The sequence below is a fragment of the Dicentrarchus labrax genome, unplaced genomic scaffold, assembly GCF_905237075.1.
Source record: "Dicentrarchus labrax unplaced genomic scaffold, dlabrax2021, whole genome shotgun sequence".
NCBI classification, from domain to species: domain Eukaryota; kingdom Metazoa; phylum Chordata; class Actinopteri; family Moronidae; genus Dicentrarchus; species Dicentrarchus labrax.
This window is the reverse complement of record NW_026136724.1, coordinates 17,516,251-17,540,313: the sequence shown is the minus strand read 5'-3', so window position 1 is coordinate 17,540,313 and position 24,063 is coordinate 17,516,251. Positions and strand designations below refer to the sequence as shown.

General features: G+C 39.6%; 1 protein-coding gene across 8 annotated transcripts in view; it reads right to left on the bottom strand.

The window, feature by feature from the left end:
• Nucleotides 1-24,063, bottom strand: part of syt1a (synaptotagmin Ia) — a 160,004-nt gene that overhangs the window by 89,921 nt on the left and 46,020 nt on the right. For 6 of the 8 annotated variants that reach the window (XM_051393220.1, XM_051393215.1, XM_051393217.1 and 3 more), the window contains one exon: nt 6,273-6,337. The exons of the other annotated variants lie outside the window; for them this stretch is intronic. The gene's annotated coding sequence lies outside the window, so the exon portion shown is untranslated. The remainder of the gene's footprint in view (nt 1-6,272; nt 6,338-24,063) is intronic. 8 annotated transcript variants of the gene reach the window in all.

The window sequence follows — 24,063 nt, the reverse complement described above, 5'->3', positions numbered from 1 at the left end:
AAGTATTTTTAACACCAGTAGTTTTACTTGTAGTTAATATGTAGTAATATTATATATGTAACAGTACTTCTACTTGAGTAGAGATGCAGACATTTATATTTCTGTATATGCTTAAACCACTGTGTATGCACGTACAGCAGATACGCTTGCGCAATTGCTACAAAAATCCATTATTTATCTGCTTATAACCTTCATTAAAACAAACTTTTTTTTGATAACTTTTCCTAAAGAAGGTTCTATTAGCATGCTCAGTAGCCTCTATCTCCTCTCCTTCTCTTCTAACTCCAGTCACCGGGCGCTGCTGCTTGCAGAGGTCACATCCTATTCATCCCAGCAGTGATAATTACGACATTCTTATGGAGAGATGAGTGGCCCTTTTGACCTGAGAGTCCGATTGACTCACACACATGAGGAGGGAAGAAGCAACGTGAGAAGAATTCATTGGGAGTGATGACTGGAGTACACAGGGGTGTACACGTGCAAGCGCACACACACTACAGTATGGAGAGTACACATCTTACACAAATCAAACCACCGAGGAGCATCTTTGTGCAGACAGTATCAGTGTGTTTTTGGAGGGCCCCTGTCTGGGACGGGATCGAGGAGTCAGTGCCGCCTGTTAGAGCGCCCTGGGCCAAGTCTGTGTAGGGGACTCAGAAGGGGGATTAGTGGGGATTTAGAGAGCAGTAATTACCCTTGCCCGTGGAGGGTCTGGTAATTAAATTACCTTAGCAACCCCGTTACTGCCCAGCCACACAGAGCCTCCAAGGTCAGCGAGAGTGAAATTTCAGAATGTGCTAAATTTGTTTAGAATTGTTATCAGATACCGTTGCATTGTGTGCGGCTAAGTCATCACTAAGACACATTTTTAGCATATAGATTGAAAACCTGAGAGGCATAACATATATTATGCATCATGTTCAATGTAAATGAGATTTTGCTATATGTTTTCTTAATGATTAAAGTCACACAGCATCATCAGTAAACATATTCCTTTGGTATTTCTGTGCAATTCTTATCACATGTGGGAGTTTTTGGGGGAAGAAGGCAAACATTACGTTACAGTATGCCGCATGAGTATGAACTAACCCTATCACAGCAATTTACTGAAAGCATACTCCAGTTTTCAAGTGGTGTGGTTTATGGTTGAACGCACAACGGAAATTGGTTTTTCTGACGTGAAACTACGTAGGACTTCCACCAGGGATCATATGGCTAAATTATTTGGTTAATTTATTTCATGGACAGCTGTGACATAGAGTAGATTGGTGGTTAAGTGAGAACTGAGCTGAGGTTAAAGACCAGTGGATTTGGAGAGAGAGAAAAGAGAGACAGAGAGATGCGTGGGAGTAGCAGCAGCTCCCACACAGGCAGGAAAGTCACGATCCACCACTCAACAGCACTTGCTCTTCTGCTCAAACTGACATATAAACACGCCAACAACAACTCCCAAGCAGAAATGAAATCTCACATTCACTGCACATGTAAAGTCTGAGTTCTTAACTATGGTATTAAGAAAACGCAATGTCGAACACGATACTTAAATACAAATTATCCACTAAAAGCCCCATTAAGCTATGCACTAAATTCATCTTGATGCCGCTAAAGCTTCGGATTTGTCAGCAACTGTAATTTTAAATTTGGTCATTCATTTGTGACAGTCACCCAACATTTAGCTGCACCACTATGAGTTCAATGGATCCATCAGCTGCAGCAGGAAGATAACCCAAACCCACCTACAGGCACAAGCATCTAGCCAACACAAATGCACACAGACATATGAATGTGGACTTCCAACACACGTGAGGACCTACACACAAACTCAACCAAACCACTTCATGTTCAAACAGACCAACATCATCCTCCAGAGATAGCAGTCTGACTGAAAAACATTATTACCAAGTAATTACCTGCCATAAAGAAATTAATTGATTTTTCTCTATAAATTCTGCCATTCTGTCTCTTTTCATTTCCTTTGAATCATTCAAGCTGTACGATGAAAGCAACTTCTTTCTCCTTATCTTAAACAGCCACAGTTGTATTGGTGAACCCCATGACAGTCTACTAAAATAATGATCCTACTCCACTGCCAAGGGAAGGCAACAGATCATTGTGTCTGAGTGAATTCAGTTACTCAGGCAAAAACCTTTTGGTAGGTCCTCCTGTGAAATAAATTGTTTGTTGTGACTGGTAGTGAGCTGGTTTATTCTCTGTCACATCTTAAGTATTTAACTAAGCAAACTAACCACTAATGGGGCCTATGTCTATGTACAAAACATCATTCTTTTTACCTTTTTAATAACTGTCCTGTTATTGATACCTAAACCCTTTAATAAACGTACACATGCCCTCAGTGCAAAGACAGTGTTACTAACTCATTTTAATAGCATCAACAAATGAAAGAAGAAAGTTCTGCAAAGTTGTCAGTTGTCATATCCACAATGATATTTAGATGTTAATAAAAGATGCATGCACTGCTTTATAAACAAGCACTTAAACTAATCTGTCATTCAAGAATTGCGATGCTGTTAATAAGTTTGTAGCAGAAAGTGCAGATTTTAGCATATTGGAAGGGAATTTCCATAAATATGAATATCCATGTGTAAGCTTTAATGAAAAGGAATTATCTAATAGAGCAGATTGGAGTAGGGCTGCAACTATGTTTACTTCCATTATGGATTAATTATGATTTTCTTGATTAATTCATATAACCTTTAGTGTAGTAGTAAAGATATTCCATTCCCCATCCTTAACACTTTACTTCAAGTCCCTCTGTTTAGTTATTATAAGCACATTTAGTACACGGTGGTTTATGACACACTATAATGTAGCTGTACACAACTATAGGGCCTTTTAAGTGCTATACACACACATATATACAACAACATTATAGTGTGTGTTAAAGTGTGTTATAAAACACCAATTTAATGTTAGTGTATTTTTTTTTTACTAGCAGAGTTGGGTAACTAAAATAAATTTAATATGTTAAATTAAATTTTTGTCAAAATAAAAGTGAGATATTTTCATGTATTCATTCAGCTTTTTAAAGGTTAACATAGTGGCTTTCCATCTGACTGCAGCTATGGCTGCTCTGAACAACGGGTCACCAGGAATAACTGGTTAGTTGAGATATTTCATCTATATTTCTCTCTCTCACTGCTTATATTCCAGCTGGGTGTTAGTCTAGTACCTACACAGGAAACCTGTCTTCTTGAGAGACTTTGCTTATGAGATATGAATACAGACAAAAGTTATTTGGGTGGATATGTACTCTGTCTGCGTGCTGATGAAAGCAGTCTGGTTGGAACCGTGCCTTGCTGTGCACAACAGATACTACAGTACATGGCAGCACAATTGCTCATTAGGCAGAATTGACTCTGTCTGTCAAGCACCTGTGTTTGGGGGGTGGGGGGGTCTGGGGGGCAGCCAGACATACGCTTCTTGGGACTGTGGAGGATGATTGATGCCCTTATTGTACATCAGGTGTTTTAAAAATACCAGACACCCAAGGGTTTTCCTTTTTATTTTTTTGGTCTTTTTTCATTTTTTCTTCTTCTTGTCTACTTCCTGCGGTTACTGGAGGGGAGCAAAGGGAAGACGGAGGGTTGGCAGCTCTCCAGAAGCAAGTCGATCAACAGACATGTATCACATAACAGTGCCATTACCATCCACTGCAGCCCACTGGAACATGTAGAGGACGTGAACAGCTGGTGCCAGATACCCTCTATAGCACCTGACGGGTGTGATGCTATCGACTTGGCAGAATTAGGCCGCCTCACAGAACAATAATTACAACAAGAGATCTTAATCTCAACCGTGAGAATGAAAGTGGAAGAAAAGTGGGGGGAAATCTCCCTCGTAAAAAATTTCCAGTCACGTACGCCCTCTGAAGTCACACCCTCCAACAAGAGATCCCACCTCCCCTATTCGCCACCCTGAGAAGTCACCTTGAGAGTACCCTTCACAGCCCTCCATCACTACACTGCCTGCATGTGACAGAACAGATCTCAGTCTTGTTTATTCAATTCAGAATCACTGCAAGAAAATACGTTCCTCAGTGATTTGAATTAAATTCCTAGTATTATATGGGACCTCATTCCCCCTGTTCCAAAGGGGAGGGTTCAGGATGTGAATGAGGGCATGAAATTAAGACTCAAATCCCACCAAAATCTAAAATCAAGACACTTGATTGGCACAAAATTCTTATCATCACAGGTCTGTCTTAATCATAATACAGTAAATCATTTGCACTGGAATTGTTTCATAAATTACACACACACACACACACACACACAGACAAGCGATTCATATGTGATTAAAATGACAGATGGTTTCAACAAATATGACAAGTCACTGGACATCCCCGGGAAAAATGATGCCTTTGCAATGGAAGCTCAGTCCTGCAGAAAGCTATGGTGAAAACTAGGGGTAGAGGGTTGGTGTAAGTGTCAAGGAGTTAGTTGGATTTTAATACACTCTTTACTCTCTGTTTGTAAGCTTCAAACCTGCATTTATTCTCTGGCTTAACTACATGCCTGAAAGCGGGGTAAGTTATAGAGAGGCAGGAACCCTGGGACTCTTAGTTTAACCTTGTCTGCCCTTATGAAGACTGGTGAATTGCATTGTTTTAGCAAAGAAAATTGGGGCCCTGCTCAGGACTACAGAAGGCGGAAGTAGAGATACACTCCTCTCACTCCATCTGAGCTGCATGCTTCTCACTTTCTCTCCCTCTCTCTCCTTTCCTCTGTCTCTCCGCGGACGGCACTCTGCCACTTTGGATATGTCATGGTCAATAAGGATGAAAAATTGGACTGCTCTTTGGGTCCCCAGTCGGCATGCCGGCTTCGTCCTCCACCTTCACATGCCTGGAGGAGGCTGAGCTCCACACTCACCAAACAAAATAGGATTTAACAAGGCCAGAATCACTCACAATGCTTCAGTAAATAGCCACTGAACCCTGCCTGAACCAGCGTTGGCGGTTGAATACAGACTTTAACATAGAAGTGTGGTGTGAGAGGATGGAGTTTGACAGAGCAGGGAGGATTGTAGAGGTTTGAATCCACAACAAAATACCAATGAAACAACCAGGTTATATCAAAACCCATAAGCCAAAGTCAGCTTGAATAAAGACTCTCCTTCACCACACTGGAAAATAAAACTACTACAGCCAGGATGGCTAGTACAACCAGTAGTGGTTAGTACGATAGTTTGCAACTAGAATTTTTTTTTTTAAGTTTGTGATTTACAAAAATAATTTACTGCTTACTAACAAATCGCACACAACCAATAATTTCTATTGGCCATTAAAGCAGGATACTGTATGAAGAGGACCACTGGTTCCAACTACACACTGTACATGTTAATTTAACACATTTCCATATCAACATGTGGGAATGTGCTGATATGAAACAACAAAGTCTCAAGTCCTTCTCTGTGCTCTGTATTCAGCATGAGAAACAGTTGCTATCAGATTCCCAGGCGAAACATGATTCATCTTGTTTTTCTTTTTCTCCTGATAACGCGGCTTGTACAACGACAGGTGGATGTAGTGTACAGTCATCTTGTGAATCTATTCCCCTCTGATATAAGGTCAAATCAATAAGACACTATTCTACCCATATGTGTTGGACCCATAGGTAATCCATTGTCACACTGTGAAGGCTACACTTCCCCGAGACCAATCTGCATAACTGACAGCTCGCTGGTTTTTCCATACACTGCATCTAAACAGCAGGTGTATCCATAAACTGGTCCTCCGAGCAGCAGCAGTGTCCTCAAGGGTCAAAGCAGACTTGCTAATTTTCTACTAAAATATTCACAGCGTCAGCTTCTTTGTGAGTTTTGGCTGAGAATGTTCCAGTCAAATAACCTTTAATCAAACCAGCAAAATATGCAACCAAGCAGCTTCAGTAATTCGACACAGAGCAAATAACTTTTTTCCAAGTAGACTGTGTAGAAAAGGTTGTGACACATCATCTACCATCCTCATGCCTACCATCCGAAGAATATATTCGTATAGTATATAATATTCTAATTTCTCAGCCAGAAAGTCCACCCAAAAAGATTTGAGGTGGTTTATAGCAAAAGTGTTAAAGGGCTAAAAGGTAAATAATTATATTCAGCAGGGGTTAATACACTTGCTCCATTAAATTTAGGTCTTGAGGAGTTCTCAATGAAAAAATAAAAAATGAAATATGATAAACATAAACACAGCATAATGCAATCCCACAACCACCTCTGTGTGTCAATTGGTAAAAGGGAAAGAAACTAACCTTTAACTCAACACTGCAGTGTCTCTTTAAAAGCTTCCTCCGCAGTCTCTGGCAGTAACTGAGATCTAGAGAAGATGAAAATGAAAAGTAAGGCCATGTTTGTACAAATTAATATAAAAACAGTAGTCTACATTTGGCTAGTTCTCACAATAAGTACCACTGCTCCTGGAATACTTACTTAGTTTGGTATATATCATTGTTATCACCTCAAAGACTACTCTACTAAATGAAAAAATGTATAGAAAAATATTGTGTTAAGAGCCAATATAACCAAAAAGGAAATAAGGATTGGATAAACATTTTGGGACCTTAGGGATGGGAAATTGTGAAACATTTATGTTCTAAAACTATGCTGAGAGGAATAAATCGCAGGCAAGACAACACGCCAGCTTTGTATTTGAAATCTCAGAATAATCAGAGTGCACAATGGGCTCAAACAACTGTATCTAGAAGCAAGCACAGACAAATAAGCCTACATCTTCTGCCCCTGTTGATTGTTCCATCAGCTCAGTAATCTGTGCGTCAGTAGTGGGGTGGCAGATATCCATTATCAATGGACTGTTTTCACAGACAATTGGCCATATTCAGGGAACAGCCAGTGGAGACCAGCCATGTGTTGGAAAACCAGTAGAAAGAGCAGCTGGGGATCTCCTCCCAACAGATGCCGCCTGCTGTGGAGGTGTGGGAAGATTTCCAGTCCTGGTGGGGAATGTGGGTGCTATCTACACTCACACAAAACAAATATCTTGGAGTTTGTTGGCACAGTAAACAACTAATGATGCCTCAAAGATGTATTAGCCTATGCACAATACACCAGGGACAATTTTCAGGGCAGAAAAAAAAAATCCTCCTCTGGGGAGCATTATAGTGGAGCAATCTGCCTGTTAGATTTCTTGCGAATAATCAGAAATTATATCTGACCACCTGATGGTGGTGTAAGAAAGGTCAGAAGGTCACCAAAATGAAAATCAACCCGTGTGGACTATAAATATCCACCGCAAATTTACTGAAAATTTGTCCAGTGGCTTTCAAGATATATAGCATGTTGTGTCGTGGGAGAATTAACCTGATGCTAGCACTAAATAAAAGCTCAGAAAGATACCAAAATCATTATCTAGGGAATACGCATTTCCACAACAAACTGAGTAGAAATTTCGCCATTTGTTTATGAGGTCACGGGTAAGTTGTTGCCTAATGGTGGCTTAGGATAAAAGGTTAAAGACGCTATCCAATCATTATGAATAATTCTCTGGGGATCGTTGATATCCATGTCCATATTCATGGCAATCTAGCCAGTTGTAAGAGATTTCACAGCTAAACCAAAGTTGTATTGGTATAGGCAGCCTGACTAGCCAAAATCTACAAACATCCTTCTTCCAAGGACCTACTACTAGTTCTGAAAAGTAATCTGCCAACACAGCAGGAGACGAGACTATCAACCCCCCCCTGCACTGAAGTTGTGTGAATGTGGTACAACTACTGATGATTGCCATTTATTCTTCCCCTCATACTGTGAAAAGTGTATTTACCGGCCAACTGATGCGCAGATTAAAAGCCATTACCTCAACTTGGCAGGAGTATAAAGGAAAAGTATTCCCAGACAGCACATTCACTCACATTTCAATGCACTTGTCATACCTTATCAGAATATAAAATTATGATGCAAAGTGAAAAGGTAAATAAATTCCATTTTATATAGCACTAAACACATTCAAAAATATTCAAATGGATTATGCTAGTATGCCCACATTTTATCCAACAGTCATTTCGGATTACTAGTTTAAAATTATACCCAACATATAGGAGCTCATAATAAAAATTAGACTATACTTATGTATATTTCCATTTGCTGTTCAGCAGCATTTAATATGATAAAACGTAAATTTTTTAATTTTAAATTTGAATTTTGGTTACATACAGTACTATTGCTTAGTTATTTGGGTGTGGCATGTGGCAGCCGGTTTCATTTTTCCTAATATCGTCATATATTAGTTGAATATTAGGTCCCACTGGGAGCTGATGGGCTCCTCTCAACACTTTCACACACTTTCCAGCTGCTCTCACATGTAAATCACATACAGAGGGTGCAGGCTGTGGTGACAGCGAGTCCCATTAAAATCTTGTGCAGAAATCAACGATGCGTCATCATTTTAAATGCGCTGCTAAATATGCATGCATAACAAATAGCATGATCGGAACACAATGAGCATGTCATCGTGATATTAGTCGCTTGCAACTCAGTATTTGCCTTTGTGGCTTTCAGCAGCCATCTGCACAAGTTCTTTTGTGAGGCTTCATAGAACACAGTCCCTGTTTCCTGCTGTGTTTTCACATTTTCTTTTCCAATCCTTCTGCTCATCAGTTTTTACCACAAAATTCTGGGACTCATAATAACAATTCTTCTTCCTAATATTACTCTGTTTGAAGGTATTTTTCTGTTGCTATCTTACGTATACCTGGATGCATAAGACTAGCGCTGATCTCAATCATCCCCACATAAAGCTGACACATTCCTTCAGTAGATTTAGTTCATAGTATCATTTTGCCTTTAAGCACAGACTATCTGAATAGAATCTTGGGAAAAGACCACCTTAAACGATGCAATCCCTGTGAAGAATATGGACCCCAGCCAGATGTTTTTGAGGCATGCAACCACATCCCATTTCCATTCCCATCAACCTGAGCTACTCACATCACTAGCAGAAATGACATTTATTTCTCTCACATCCCAGATATGGCAAATGTAACATGCAGCACAATCTCCATGCTCAACAACCTGTGCAGTTGCTTATGTAATGACATGATGAGAAGGCAAGGACACAATCTTTAGATCTGAGTGTAGACTGAGAACCAGTCGGGGGGGGCACTCGACAGGAGAGATATTACCACAGTAATCTACACTGAGAGGGTGAGCTGTAGAGCAAGCTGACCTTGAAGAGTTTAACCTGCCAATCAAAAGAGTGTTTCTCCTCTCTGACAGGCAGTGAGGCAGAAAGCAAAGCCCTAGATATGTCAGCTGGGTCCAGATGTATAAATGATGTGCAGAAACAAAAATAATACGTGCACCACTTTCACACTGAACTAGGTGTGATTTGAAACATCAGAATGTGCTTTGTATTATGTGCATCTTCATGCATGCTTTACACCAGACAGCCTGTAGTTTGATGGTGGTGGCTGTAAAATGCTAAAACTACCTTGTTGTTGACAGACAGAAGCTGTATTGGTTAACAAGACAGGCTGCATACAGACCAATTTCAACCCTGTGTGAAAAGCTCTCTCATTCATTTGGGTGGAGCTGGTCGGTTGATGCAGTTGGGGTACTAATGCAGGGGGGTTCAATCAACAATCATCAAGCATGGCTTGCAATTGTCACGATGAAAGATAAAATAGTTGCCACCATTATAACTTTCCAGTGATGTAAAATCCTGCCTGTGAGTATTACGTAACGTTGTGCTGTGTTTTGCGCCTGATAAGCCTTTAAACACATTCATCTGTTCAACTCAGCTCAAACTGGACTGGATCTCACTTCATGCCTCACTGGTACCTTAAACAACAGGCCCCTGCCAACGCAGCCAGAGAGGCTAAAAACAGCAGTACCAGATTTGACAGGTGGGGCTATTTAAAGAATATGAAGCTGAATGGGTTGCCCATGTACCAACCATATAAGAAACTCATATCATCAATAAAAAATTAGTCTCTTTCCTCCTTTATTTTGGCTTATTTTGAATATTTTGTGTCTAAAGTTGCTTTTCTTTATGGAAATCTATATCCCTTCTTCTAAAAAATGCAGTTTTTAATACAGGAGAGTGACAAAATGTAATTTTACACATGATTAAAATAAGCTATTAACACTGCAGCCTCAGACTGTTGGCTAATAAGGCTGCAGTGCTTAAAGCCGACTGTGCAATGCCACTGCCATTAAACTACAACCTACTGACTTCTATGACTGAATGTGATATACTGCACAAGCTTAATGTCAAAGAGAAACTCTTTGTTTCACAAAAGTAGTGTACACTATCCTTAATGAAGAAAAAAAAATCCTTTTTGCGAGAGAGAAAAAAATCATTGACGTCATGTCTCTAAAAGCATCTTTATATCATAAAGACTTTTTGTGAATGAATGAAGAGGATAATGCTGGATACTCTGTGCTTTGACAAACCATCCATGTGTCTCCTACTACAAAATGAATGCCACTGAAGTGCTTAGCAACTGTTTCCCCAGCATGCCTCGAAACAACCATGCTCCGCTGTGCGATACATCTACATAAGGTAAATCTCTATGCTCATAGGTCTCCACCAGGCTTACCATCTGCTCTAAGGAAGACGCCTGGTCAAACAGCGAAGATATTTAAAGAGTAAATTTCACTGCCACTGTACAGTATTCTCTTGGTATCAGCTTAATGTAACTGTTATTTTGCTGCATCCACTTACTCCCTTAACTTTAAATTGTAAGAAAAAAGAGATTACTGGATTTTGCAGGCAGTGAGGAATATAATGTGGTCAAATAAGATGTCAGGCACTTGTATTATTTCAAGACTCAGCACGCTGTCGTTCCATTTCTATTCACTTCCTGAGATCTTGCTCCTGTCTATTTGCCATATGCAGTCTTTCACCCTTTGCTGTCACCCAGAAGCGTTGTTCTGTTGTCCGTAATAAGGTTTTTTTTCCTGCACTGCACTCAGCTTGCTGACAATGTTGAGTGACAGTGAAGTATAAATGTTACAAGGTGCAGAGATTGACACCCGACAGTGGAACAAATATGAAAACATGACTCTCAGTAAAGCTGTAACTTGACACTGAGACTTGTGTTTTATCATTTTGCAGTTCTATTTTTGCAAGAAAAACTCACTTATTGTTCCCATGTGACTCTAACCCTCCATCCACCATCACAACACCCCGCCCGCTGTTCTTCACACCGAAGAGTCTGAATTAAGTCTTTGGGTGGAGATATGCTGCACCTTGGTAATATGCAGACTCTGTAGCAGCTGTGGTATTGGTGGATGAGTTATTCTGTTGTGACACAATTGCGATCCTCTCTTTCTGCTTTTGATGGCCGCTCACTGGGAGAGTAATTATGAGCTCCAGAGATCACTTTGAATGGTAAACTCCTCTCATGTGGAGGCAGTCATTTCAAATTAGCACAGTCAGGGGTTAGTTTTTACAAAAAGCTAAGTAAAATACATGCAAACTTTCTGTATATACTTTAGTTTTTCAAGCTAAAGGCAATTTCAAATCTTGTCAACAGACCTGGCAGACCCTGAATTGTAGTCTTCCTTTTCTTTGTTCTTTTTCTTTTGCAGTTTCACTTGTGTCTCCCACAGTTTATTGTGATGCAGCTTTGCGGGTCACCCTTCATCTCCAGTGACGTCACACAGATTTGTGTGCACACATGCCGAGCTGCAAGGCCACTACACCCTGTCTCCTTTTAAAGACATGAAAACTGGGATCACAATATCTCCAGCGCGGGCATTTATCCCTGTGGCAGTGTGTTGTCCTGCACAGACACTGCCCTCTGAGCAAACAAGATTACATTGATGAACAGAGGCAGGCTTGTTTACTCCCTGTGTCAAGGTACTTTGGGGGTGACTCACTGCCAGTGAGGAGGAGAAACTTTGGAGATGAGATGCAGCTCTCAGGTATCTGAGGATCAAAAGAAAACTCTGATTCAGAGTTCCTGTAAACCTGGTCCTCAAATAACAGCAGCTTTTCAGATCGCTGTAGGGCGCTGGCCAATTATAATTTCTGTTGGTTCTTTTTTTGTCTTATTTGTCATCTTATTTATGTTTATTAAGTTCTCTATAGTTTTGTCCTACAATGCACTGTCAAAGTGGGCTAAATTCTGTACATGCCAAAGAAGACTTCCAATAGATTTCATCACTCGGTATCTCTCCAGCCAACTATGTCTCCTACGAATTATGTCCGTACAACACATTGCATTTGTAACCTTTTGTAAGAAATGCAATTGCCAACATAACTGATTACGTTCACTGCCAACATTTTCTTCCAGTGCAGCAAATAGTATCATGTTCTCTTATACTGTAGTGAAAAGTCACAGAGAGAAGGGGTGGATGACTGGGTGTACAAAGCACATGTTGGATTTTTTTCTTATTGTCAACAAATCCCATGTAAATACCAAAACCAACAACAATACATTGGTCCATTTCTCAGTAAGCCATTACCCCATGTGTGGCACATTGAAAACTAAAGACTTATTTACAGTCATGGATTATTACATTTGTAGTAATGTACAATACTGACTTTTTTTTATCAATACTGACAACTGATTATATGCTTTGCATTGCCGATAGCAGTAAGATAGTTTTACTTTTTGTATTTTAAGAAGAAGTTCTTTACTGTAGCTGAGGGTAAGAAAGGTTAAGATATAGTAAGCAAAACATCTAATCAAATGTTTTGCATAAGAACTCACCATAAATCATTATTAATACTGACTGATAATTTGTTGGCTATAACTTTATTATGAGAATAATACATAATAATATAAATTTACAATTATCTACCAATAATTTAATCGACCCCCTTTAATATTGTGGATTCTATCATATTTGTTGCTGTAGTGAGTGTTTACAACAGCATTAAGGTCTATGTTAGACTGATTCAAAATAATATACAGTGTCCATGTTCATGGTAATGAAGGAACACATCACCCAGTGCAACAGTGTGGCTCATTGTTGTGAGACAACAATGGAGCTCTATGGCATAGAGGAATGGGCAGTATTAGGCTTTGGCTATACATATGAACTACTTGTTAGTAATACAATTGTTTGGATTAATTCATTGTTGATTTTGGTCTTGGTTTTCATGGGATTTCTTGACATTAGCATTGTTATCTTGATGCAAATCAGATACAATTAGAGAATCCATGGGCAATAGAGACAAAGTCAAAGGCTTAAGTCTGGTGGTGGAACCTTTATTCAACACTTCAATGCAATTACAGTTTTCTTGTTTCTCAAGCATGTGAACATTCCCAAGAGGCCAAGGCTTGGTCAAGCCATGTTTATTTTGTCACTACTGTACATCTGTACTACTCACTCTATGTACACATTGTTCATGGACTAGACCAGTTTAGGTCACACATGATTATGATCGATGTCGACATGTGTCTGGTCTGTTGTGCAATTGCCAGAGCGAGAGAGATAGCTGTGTGCTTGGTTGGCAGACCGCCATTTGAGAGTGGGCTCCATCTTGACTAAGGATGGCTGATTTTTATCTCATTCTCTGTCATTTGCCACAATGGTTTATCTGTCTACTGGAGGCAATACTCATATAGTTACCTCAGGTCAGATGATTGTTATTCATACACATGCCTGAAGCATCATATAATGCCCAGGAGACCCTAAACGGCTAGTGTATAAGGAAGGAAGGTGGATATATCATAAAAGAGGGATTGGTGATGGATATAGACATCTAGGATAAACAAGATCTCTTCCACTTCACTCAAGATAATCTGTGGCTTTACAAGAATACATAAAAACTCCACATGAACCATCAGGAGGTGAGACTATAGGAAATCCAAACAATGACCCATAAAAAGCCATGCATTGCCTCATCTATATTGTCGATTTGTATGCAGCGCACTGCACAAACTGGGTGTGAAAGCATGTAATACAGACAATAAAAATCAGTTTGGTCCTTTCCTTTATTCAAAACGTAAATCCCTTAAAAGCATGTTAGAAATCTTTTACTATTATTCCTAAAGGAGCAAGGTATACTTACATTATAACCTATATTATCAGGCTGCTAAATGTATTCAGTTTAAAAATGTGGGGTTTTTTTTCAATTTTATAGATAAAGTAGTAGAGCTCATGGACTCAAAACAGAAAAAGATCTGAATAAAATAAATTATTTTATACATTTATTGGTGTAATTTGTAGGAATTATCCTGCCAATTTCTAATTTCTAATTTAATTTTGCTTTTCTGTTTTAATGTTAAGCTTTTTACATTCTAATTGTATAAAATGTGCCCCATATATAAAACAGTAATGACCTTCAATTACAGTGTACATCATGTCTGAATAACCTTGTAGAGTGAGTCCCTTTGCCCACTAGGCTATAACACAGTAAATGTCATTATGTGATGTCTGAAGAGATCATGTATTCTACTCTCCTCAGGTTTATTGCAGCAGAATGTATATCATAATATGTGAACAGGTGTGTCTGCTCTCTGTGGAGCACTGTGTGAACTGCATTCATGTTTATGTGCTCGGAAGGGCAGGCAAACTAAACTAGGCCAGAGGGGGGTCGTCTCCATGGTGACAGCAGCAAAAGAGCCAGATGCACCTGTGTAATGCCAGCTACTTGTAATGTTTTTTTTGGGAGTACTATGAGAACATAAGTGGTTAAATCCATTTGCTGCTTCATAGAAACTGCTGCTTATCCTTCCTTCTTCCTTTTCTGACATTTTCTAAATGTATAAGGGTTAGTAATCTTTTGCCACATTTGGAATAACAACCTTCATCAACAGAAAAAAACCACACACCATCATAAAAGCATCTTTTATTTTCGTGTGTTGGTATCTAAAATGTATTACCAGAGGGGAAGTTATTATCAGCACATACTGTACGCCTGCTGCACTTACAGTACAATCGAAGCCTAGTCATATCACATAATACAAACTACAACTGAATGACCTTCTTTACAGTTTAAAGTGAGAAGGGTCTCGATAAATGATCCCAGAGAATGATCTCAGTAATAGGACTGGCAATATTTTAGTTCAGGAACTAAAAGGTCACAAGTGATTCATCTCTTGAATATCACAGTGTTCATATTTCATACAGTGCACTGAATAGAAAGTATATCCTCCAAAAGTTAAGAAGATGCCTTTTTGTTGCCTTTTTATGTACTGATCCTCGGCAATGCACAGAGGCCGCAAAATGAAGCCTAATGCACTAGCATCATAATAAGATTGCCACCCCAGTGCCATTAATACCCCTCTCCAGCTTGGGCTTTCCTGCAGATGATCAAAGCTGGTCTAGGCCTGTAAAAAGCTTGACTCTAGGGGCAAAGGGGTCTGTTGACTCCAGCTCCACTCCCTTGCCTTTGAGGGCCCAACTAGGCTTTCATTTGCTCCGGCTGCCTCACTGCTATTACCAAGAGTAGATGCCCTGAAAGATCCTTGCTGCTTTTTCATCTTTAAGTGCAAGGGGACAAGGTGTGCCTGGAAACTGCAAAAAATAAAACCTGTAAACGTTGTCATCCTCTGCATTTTTCAAGATGATTTTAAAAGATATGATTAGTTAGGTGGAGTAAAAAATAGAAAGTTTTGTGATCTGCAGAAAGGGCCAGCCTGAAAGGAAAAGACTGCTGTGTCAAGTTGACCCCTGTTGTGACAATTACTCCAGCGGGACACATGGTGCTTTGGTGCTTTTACGCTCTGGAGGTAAAAGCACTCTTGAATTTGTTTAGACTCTACCTAAGATGCTCACATCACATTCACACCATTTTGAACCTGTCGGTTCAACAATTACAGTGCATGTGTCATTTTGTTCTTACACTAATGCCTTTTTCCAGGAACTGGAATCTTTTATGCTTTTATTATCTCACAGGGCTGCTGAAGAGAGAGAAGTGGGTTCCTGATTTCCCACTGTTTTCATGGCTGAACACTAATTATAGTCTTTCTGTAGACTTTCATTTAAATTTTGTGGTTCACGTCTACTAACAGTAGATTTCTGTTTCCAGGCAAACATGATGATATTTTAGCTTTACTTTGGCAAGATTCCTTAGCTTATCTGTTTAACAAAGCAGCTTGTGAGCACAGCATTTATTCTTAGAGGAGTGAAAAACCTGACGTAGTTTTCAGAAATAACAACACAGCCTTAGGAGGCGTTTTGTTACCTAGCAACTCGACTGCAAACCTACTTTGACGCAGTGCTAATGCTGAAGTTACACATTAACTCAATAGAATTTGCAACGTGGTCGCAACAGACACTGCACATAAGATAGACCAATGTAACTTAAAAACTTTATCTGCCTCGTCCTCTATGGAAACGATTGCGTCGGGCACATGAGGGGGGAATTAAAAATCCTCTCTGAAGTGGGGGAGCGTTGAAGCCACGCAGGCAGAAGGTTCACCGGTGTTTGAACACAACAAACAGACACTTAGAATTATACTCCCATGTTCAATTTACAACCGACTGTGAGCCAGCGCAGCATTAAACAAGCATCTGGGTGTTTTGGCTCAGGCCACCATCAGCTAGGCGGAGAAATCCCTTTTCATTTCCGAGGCTGAGCACAGAGATGCAACTACGTCTGAGGCCACCTCATTTAATGTGAAATGAAAAAAATAATAGTTCCTTTGTTGGTTACAACTTCATTAGCTGAATCAATTATGCTTAATGGTGCTGTAACAGTTTACAATAATTAAAGTGTCTGTTTTCGAACTTTAAAGAAACATACAGTATTATACACAGAGTAATTGTGACTCTTTTATGATGATGATTTCACAGGCTGTAATGACATTTGTTTTGTCTCGTAATATACTCTTTCACAACAGAGTGTTAAAACAGCGGTTTCCAACCTGCAGATTGGGACCCCCCCAAGGAGTCACAAAATGTCACCAAATGTCACCGAATCTTAAATGGTGTGTACTTCTATTCATTTTTATAATCTTTGCTTTTGCTTACCTGGAATTAACTGTGTCATTTGGTACTTATTATAAGGAGAAAAAAGGCAAAGTTATGAGACAAATATTTTAGCAAGTTGTGTTGAGTTTAAATTGCATTATGAATCTCCAGACGGATTTCTCTGAAAGTTCTGCTCCATTTAAAACCAAGTTAACATTTTCTTTATTTGAATTTATTCTGGCAGACTTTATTCTTCATATATATTGAATTTAAAGCTTGTCTGAAGACAGATCCTTTTGCATGTTCAGCTGACCTGATGTGCCCCAAATAAAAGAATCAAGGTTATTGTAGCTTAGGAATTGATTGTAATTAAATTAATGAAAGTCGAACAGTTGCACACTGTCTGCAAACCTGATTCCATTGTGCCGAATTGCATGGCTCTTTCCAGGAAACTTATTAGAAATTTCTCTGTGAACCCTTAAAATAAAGTGTTGCTGATAATTTTGCATTACCGGGATGAAGATAATCGTTCTATGAATCATTCAAAAATCTGTCTTTGATTGAAATTGCCACAATGAATAGACATGTGCAACTTGTAGGGGTCACAAGTAGACAAAGATTTTGTTTGGCCACAAGCCAAACTGGTTGGGACCACTAACAACTGGCCAAGAATGAGTTGTTGAAGCAACAAACAATAGGCAGAACCATTAAAGCATCCAGAAAAATAATTATACATCTATACAAGAAACAGAGCTTCAAAGCGGCCCATGTGGCCTTCCTACGAATCCAAACACCTGAGAGGATAATTATAGAGGAGTATTTCATATGATGAGTACAGTATGTCAAGACATGAAGACAGAAAAAAGAAAAGAAAATTATAGCCAAAACAGCAAATCCACATTTGAGACTGACATGCTGCTAACACTGATTTTCACTAGTCTTACTAATCCATCTGAGAGTTTTTGGCCACTAGCTCTCATATGCAGAGTCATGAGCTGAACAGGCATCATCAGTGTGATTGAGTTCACCCCTGTGCTCTGTTCAAATATTTCCCTGCCAGATTAAGTTTGCTAAACACACAATTCAGCCCAATTACGTTAGCCTCGGCGTGTGTCATTACGGCGCCGAGGAAGAGAGATGGGCATGGACCGCAGTGACGACGAGAGGCAGCTAAATTGCTCCGGAGTCAGCCTATCAATCTATTACCAGTCCAATCCAAAGCAGCCTGCAGGCAGGAAGCGAGAGGGCAGAACGTCTGCTTTGCTTAAACTTCGGATTCACTGGAGAAATACTGGAGGAAAAGTACAGAAACCTGACTTTCAAAGTGAAAGATAAATGGAATCACACAACAGTTATAATTAAAACAAGAATCCCACTAAAATTCAACTTAGAAAAACAATATCCATCTGTCTTTGGAGTGCTTAGCCTGTAATAGGGAAAAAAAGAAGAAGAATTCAGCTCACACTCTAATCTGAGATGTCAAACATGAGCTTCTTATTTAATTAGGCGAAGAAGATGGGAAACTTTCATACTGAATACAGAAACTGTATCTCAAAGAAGAAGAAAGTGGACACCAGATAGTGTAGACGACTGTTGAAGACTTGTGCTCATTCTGAATGTGCCAAGTCTGTTTGTTCTTCAGGCAGTAAGAGTGGCCTTCTTCTAGTCTTTGAATATTTACCAAGCCATAGTTTAATCCCCCAAAAGGAAAAAAAAATCACCACCCACACTCCCTGAGGAGTGGATAGAGGGATTAGACCCACAGTCTTTACCTCACACCTACACACAACCACAGCCGCCCACTCAAACGGCATTGCATTTTTTCCGAACGCAGATGTTTCAGCCTCCCTGTGGTGATACACAAAACAAATGTTTCTCAGTATTGACACTGACTCGGTTTGAAAGTGCCTTGGGCTCAGGCATCATGATGAGTCACCAGAAGCTGATCTAAGAGCAGTTTGAGAAGCTTGCCTGCCCCAGATATTTCACATAGTCGAGGAACAGATTAGAATGCAGCAGTTTTGATCCGTTTAGTATGATGCCTACCATCTTTTCTGCCACTTTTGGTACATGAGGCGATTTGGTTCTTCCTGTCAGCAGAGTGGGTTGGAACTCTGGGTCTTTCTGTCTTATTTTTTTCCCACCAGTTCTCTGACTCTCAATCATCAAGTAATAATGGTATAATCCGAGCTCTGTTCAGTATTTTTGCAAGCAGAGAAAACGCATTGCAGTCACATCAACAGTTTGTTGCTAATACGAGTTTACTAGAGTGTTTGGGTTCATTTCAAGCAAATCACGAGGTTTTAAACAAACTGTCACTTACAAAGTTGCTTGTTAATTGGACAGACTTTTGTCATCCACAATGCTTGATCTTGGTAGCGGCAATTAGGAAAACAAGGAGAAATAGCTAAGTATTGGTCTCTGCTGCTTCATTTTATTGTTGTCCTGCAAATATGTCCTTACACCCACAAAAAAGGGTGCATTTTGGGGTTGTTTCCTGTAGCTAGTTTGCATTATTGGAGTGGAGTGTTCTTTTTCATGACCTCATGGTTAACCTGCCACTGTGCCCTAGCAAGGTCTTGGAGTCATTTGCACCATCTACAGCACCCTCCTGATTTAATTTGCATAATGAGGACGTCACTGCCAACTTCCATCAGAAAAAACACACACAAAAAAAACCTACCCTATGATGATTCTTAATAATTATGTGATGTTTTGTCATTTCAAATGTTTTACAAAGTACATAAGATGGATGCTTAGACATATATATATATATATATATATATATATATATATTTAAACATGATCATAATTAAACTTTAATATACATTCAGCTGCTGCTTTCTGTAACCGTAACTGAAGATACAACAATGATGAGAAAGCCCACAAAGAGTGCATACTTCCACCAAGGTTGCACAACTTACCACTAAACTTACCACTAAACTTACCACTAAACTTCATTAAAAAATCTGTGCGCTAGTTTTTGAGCTAAAGAACAAACAAATGTGACCACAAATATAACCCTCTGGCAGAGGGGAAGATGTAATTATGTAGTATCCTGTAGTTCAGACATGTATTTCTTCAAGGAAGTCAAAATATGACAACAATAATAATGTCTAACTGTGAGTTAAGCTTGTATCTAGTTTGGTCCCTATGGAGTTCAGGGCAGCCATGAAGCTATCTTTCAGTGGTAAACTCAAGGCAGAAGAAAACTTGCTTTCAATTTGACACACACCAGGAGCTGACTTTGCCCTTTTACACTGTTGCTTTTCTATTCCTGCCTGGACATGAACATAAAATGGACTAATTCAAAAGTTTGAAGTCTGTCTCTGAAGACATAGAACATGTCTCTGCACATCGGGGGGGCAAATTCAATCTGTTCTCTGATTGGCTTTTTAGAGACATTATATTTCTAAAAAGACACACAGACACACTTTTCCCTTAGGCGATAGAATGAGTCTGCTAATGAAATGTGAGCTGTAAGTTTGACAATGGATGATCTCCATATGAAGGGAGAAATGCTGCTCTGTGGTACTATATGATGGCATGCTGCTGTATCAACAGAGAAGAATCTGATTTAGGTAAAGAGGTTGAAGCCTGGGTGGACCCGAGTAAAAATATACGTGTTGGTCATTGGTTTGTTACACTGCATGTACAGTCACTCATCTTACTTTAATACAAAGCTTGGAAAGGATCTCATTAATTTAATTTAATTTAATTTGTACAGTTTTAATCTAAATAAGATGACATTTAAATTACTTTTGAATTAACCCTGCGGTTCAGCACAGCACCTAAAACATTGATAATCACATTTATTGCACTGTTCTTCATAATCAAAACAAGACATGCTGCTCCGCAAATACAGTAAATATATTGTTTTATTAGAGTGCAGCTGTTTTTCTCTACTAATACAGGTTTATGCTAATTGCGTGAAACTTAACTAATGAATGTGACAGCCAGAAGAACCCAGAAGACAGTTAAGCTCATACAATATCAATGAGCCTCGCCTTCTCCTCTCAGCGGAGAGGAGCAAACAGGGTCTGTCTTTTGTATTTGTCATATCTCCTCCAGCCCATGGTGACCGCAATGTGTCTCAGACACTCTGGCTCACAAAGGACAGATCGACACCAAGGAGCCAGGGGAATTGGAGCATTGTGGGAAATGGCTTCCCTGTGGCCATTTTGAACACGCCAGGCCATCTTCTCCCATGTGTTGTCTTCTCTTAAAGCTTATCCAGAGGGGACTGTTTTTCTCTCACTATGAAAGGATCATAGAGTTGCACTGACAGAGACAAGCCACCCCATCCGATGGTTACTAAACACTGCGTGGCAGCCTCGAGCACACACCACAGTCACCGAGGAAAAACTGCTGTACATATTTAATGCGGCTTACAAATGTATTAAAGTAGCACTGTACTGCTCTATATCACAAACACATTTCAGTGTATTTTTTGGGTGCTGATAATATTTCAGGCAGATACTGGGTCAGAAGCTTAGAAATCAATGAAAGTTTTATTTCAAGAAGAATTACTACTTAATACAACTTTGGTTTTATTTTGGTTGCTGCATTTGTGCTTTCTATCCATTATTATAACCCTGTACACACCAAAGTACACTTTGAAAATAAATTTGACTTAATAGAAATCCCCAAGTCTGCAAGTGACATGAAATTGTGACTGCCTGGTGTCACCCCACCATTTTCAGATAGCAGGCTCAGACTGATTCAATGAACAATGCCGGAAATGAAATAGCAGCCCAGCGAGATTAAAAAGGGGTACCGGGAGTGCTGTCTGTCCCGTTTGAAAAGGAAACATGGCTGAATACTAACCTTGACAGTGGAGAAGGAGGATTTCATTTTGTGCTGGCAATGACAAACCAAAAGACTGAATGAGAGTGTCACTGATAGAGGTCTAGTCCGTGCTGGAAAATATTATCGTATTTATGAAGCTAGTAATGGTGAGATAAAAACTGCTTTGACTCCATTAATACCCTTCCCCTTTACTGCACTTGGTTTGGCCTGATTTTGAAGGTAAATAATTAACTTTGCTACTAAACAAGAACACGATTAGGTTTTGCTGAAGCTTGCAATTTTTTAATTAGGGACTTATCGGTCACCTCTGATTAGATCTTTGGGCCTTTCTTCACATATATAAATAAGGTTAAACCCAACAGAGATTATCATCATCTTTATCAACTACATCTGTCATCTACCATGTGCATCAGTTAAATAAATACCAAGATGTGACACTTGTCATTACTCATCCGGAAGTAATGAAGTCCACACTGGTGTTGTTATTATCTCATTGAGCAAGGAAGAAACAACAAGACTAACATTCTACAGGTATGCTGGCAGCTCTGTGAGGATGTAAAACATAACAGAATAATGCATTACTCTATTCACAATACATTTGTATGTAATGCTTGTTACTAAATCCTAAATGTTACATAAGTTTTTCAATTATCTGCATAATAGGCAGATAGAAAAAAAAAACGCGCAATTGCGCCATGGGTATGGGTGGGATATAGCTTCTTCCTTCAACTCCGACACTACAGCCATTCAATATTTGTAATGTGATGGAGATCCTGAACTGTTTCCCTACACTATCCATGAAATTCGACAGTGCTAAAACAATGATTCTCCTTTAAAACTGTGTGTAGTTGGTTAGAGTTGTAGTTTATCACAGACTGAATAATAACATCTTGTCAGTCATTAGTCACCCCGTCATGTCATCATAAGTCATCACATGCTTGTTGTTTTACATCTCTGAACAGTAAAATATAATGTCAGATTAGTTAATTTCTGCTGTGCACTACATAATTACTTTGCAGCACTAAGTTTAAAGCCTACTGACACTCTCAGAGGGAGACCTGGCTAAGTGAGAGCTTATGAATCGTATGAGGCGGTTGTCAGTCCCCATGAGCTGACATTCACCGACGGATTCGTCACTTCTGTAAGTTTTAGCTGTAAGGATAATAGCCAAGGGAAAACATTCCACATACTTGAACATAACTTTCCATGTGGCTCAGGTGAATACTGTTTTTCTGCAATTTTTCAGAATACCACACATTTAGCAGTTAAATATGGGTAAGTGTACTCTGCAGCAGCTATTTGCACACTGACCCAGACAGCTCTGTAACCTCCTGACATTTCCAAACTCTATAAAACACCCAAAAATTAGCAGACACTAACAGAAACTGCTGCCAAAACAATAGCAAATTACTAAATGGAACATAAGTCTTTTAAAAATCCCCCTATAATTATGTTTACTATAAGTGATGGGACTAAAAATCAGCTCTGCAGAACAACAAAATTGTGATGCTGGAAGCACTTAAGGCTTGTCTTTTTATCACATGGATAATTTGGTCAAAGCATTTTCCTTTTCTTTGCTTTTATTGTGGCCCACAGGGAGAGCAGGGGATTAGTGGTACAGTAGGAAAACTATTCTTTCTGGGGATTATCAGTGGTTGCTGAACATGAAGCACGTTTGAAGGAGGAATAAAGGCTCTACGCAACGACTTCCCTCAGGCAGAATGTGAAGCCATGCTACACAGGGATTTTAACCCAATCATATGCCATGAAGGGTGATTAATATGCCTGCTAATGGGAGGAGGCTGAGACATTTCTGGATGTGAGATCAGGTATGAGGCGTAAACAGCAGTGAACACTGGCAAGTGAAGGTGGGAAGTGCACAGTGCATCAATCACTGGTGACAGCTGGGACAGACGCAGGGAGCTTCATCATCGAGAGAGGAGTGGGTGCTCCACTATGTCAAATCAGACAGCGCTAATTAGTAATTTCTGCAAATCTATGCCTCTAACCAGGGACCAAGTAAACACTGGCTTAACTACCCTGCAATTCTAGCGCTTTTTTTTTTTTTTTTAGCTTTTTTTGGGGCTTTTTTTATTGCCTTTATGATAGCGACAGCTGAAGAGAGACAGGTAAGGGGGGCAGAGAGAGGGGATGACATGCAGCAAAGGGTCGCAGGTTGGATTTGAACCCTGGGCCGCTGCAGCAAGGACTCAGCCTCAGTACATGGGACGCCAGCTCTACCAACTGAGCTAACCAGGCGGCCAAAATTTTCATCACTTCATCAAAAGCAAAGCTGACTGAAGTCCAGTGTAAAAAAGCAAAAAATATCAACCAGTGTATTGGTCACTGGGTTGCAAAAATTACTGTCTATACTGAGTATTCTGACTTAGCAAGTTGGCCTAA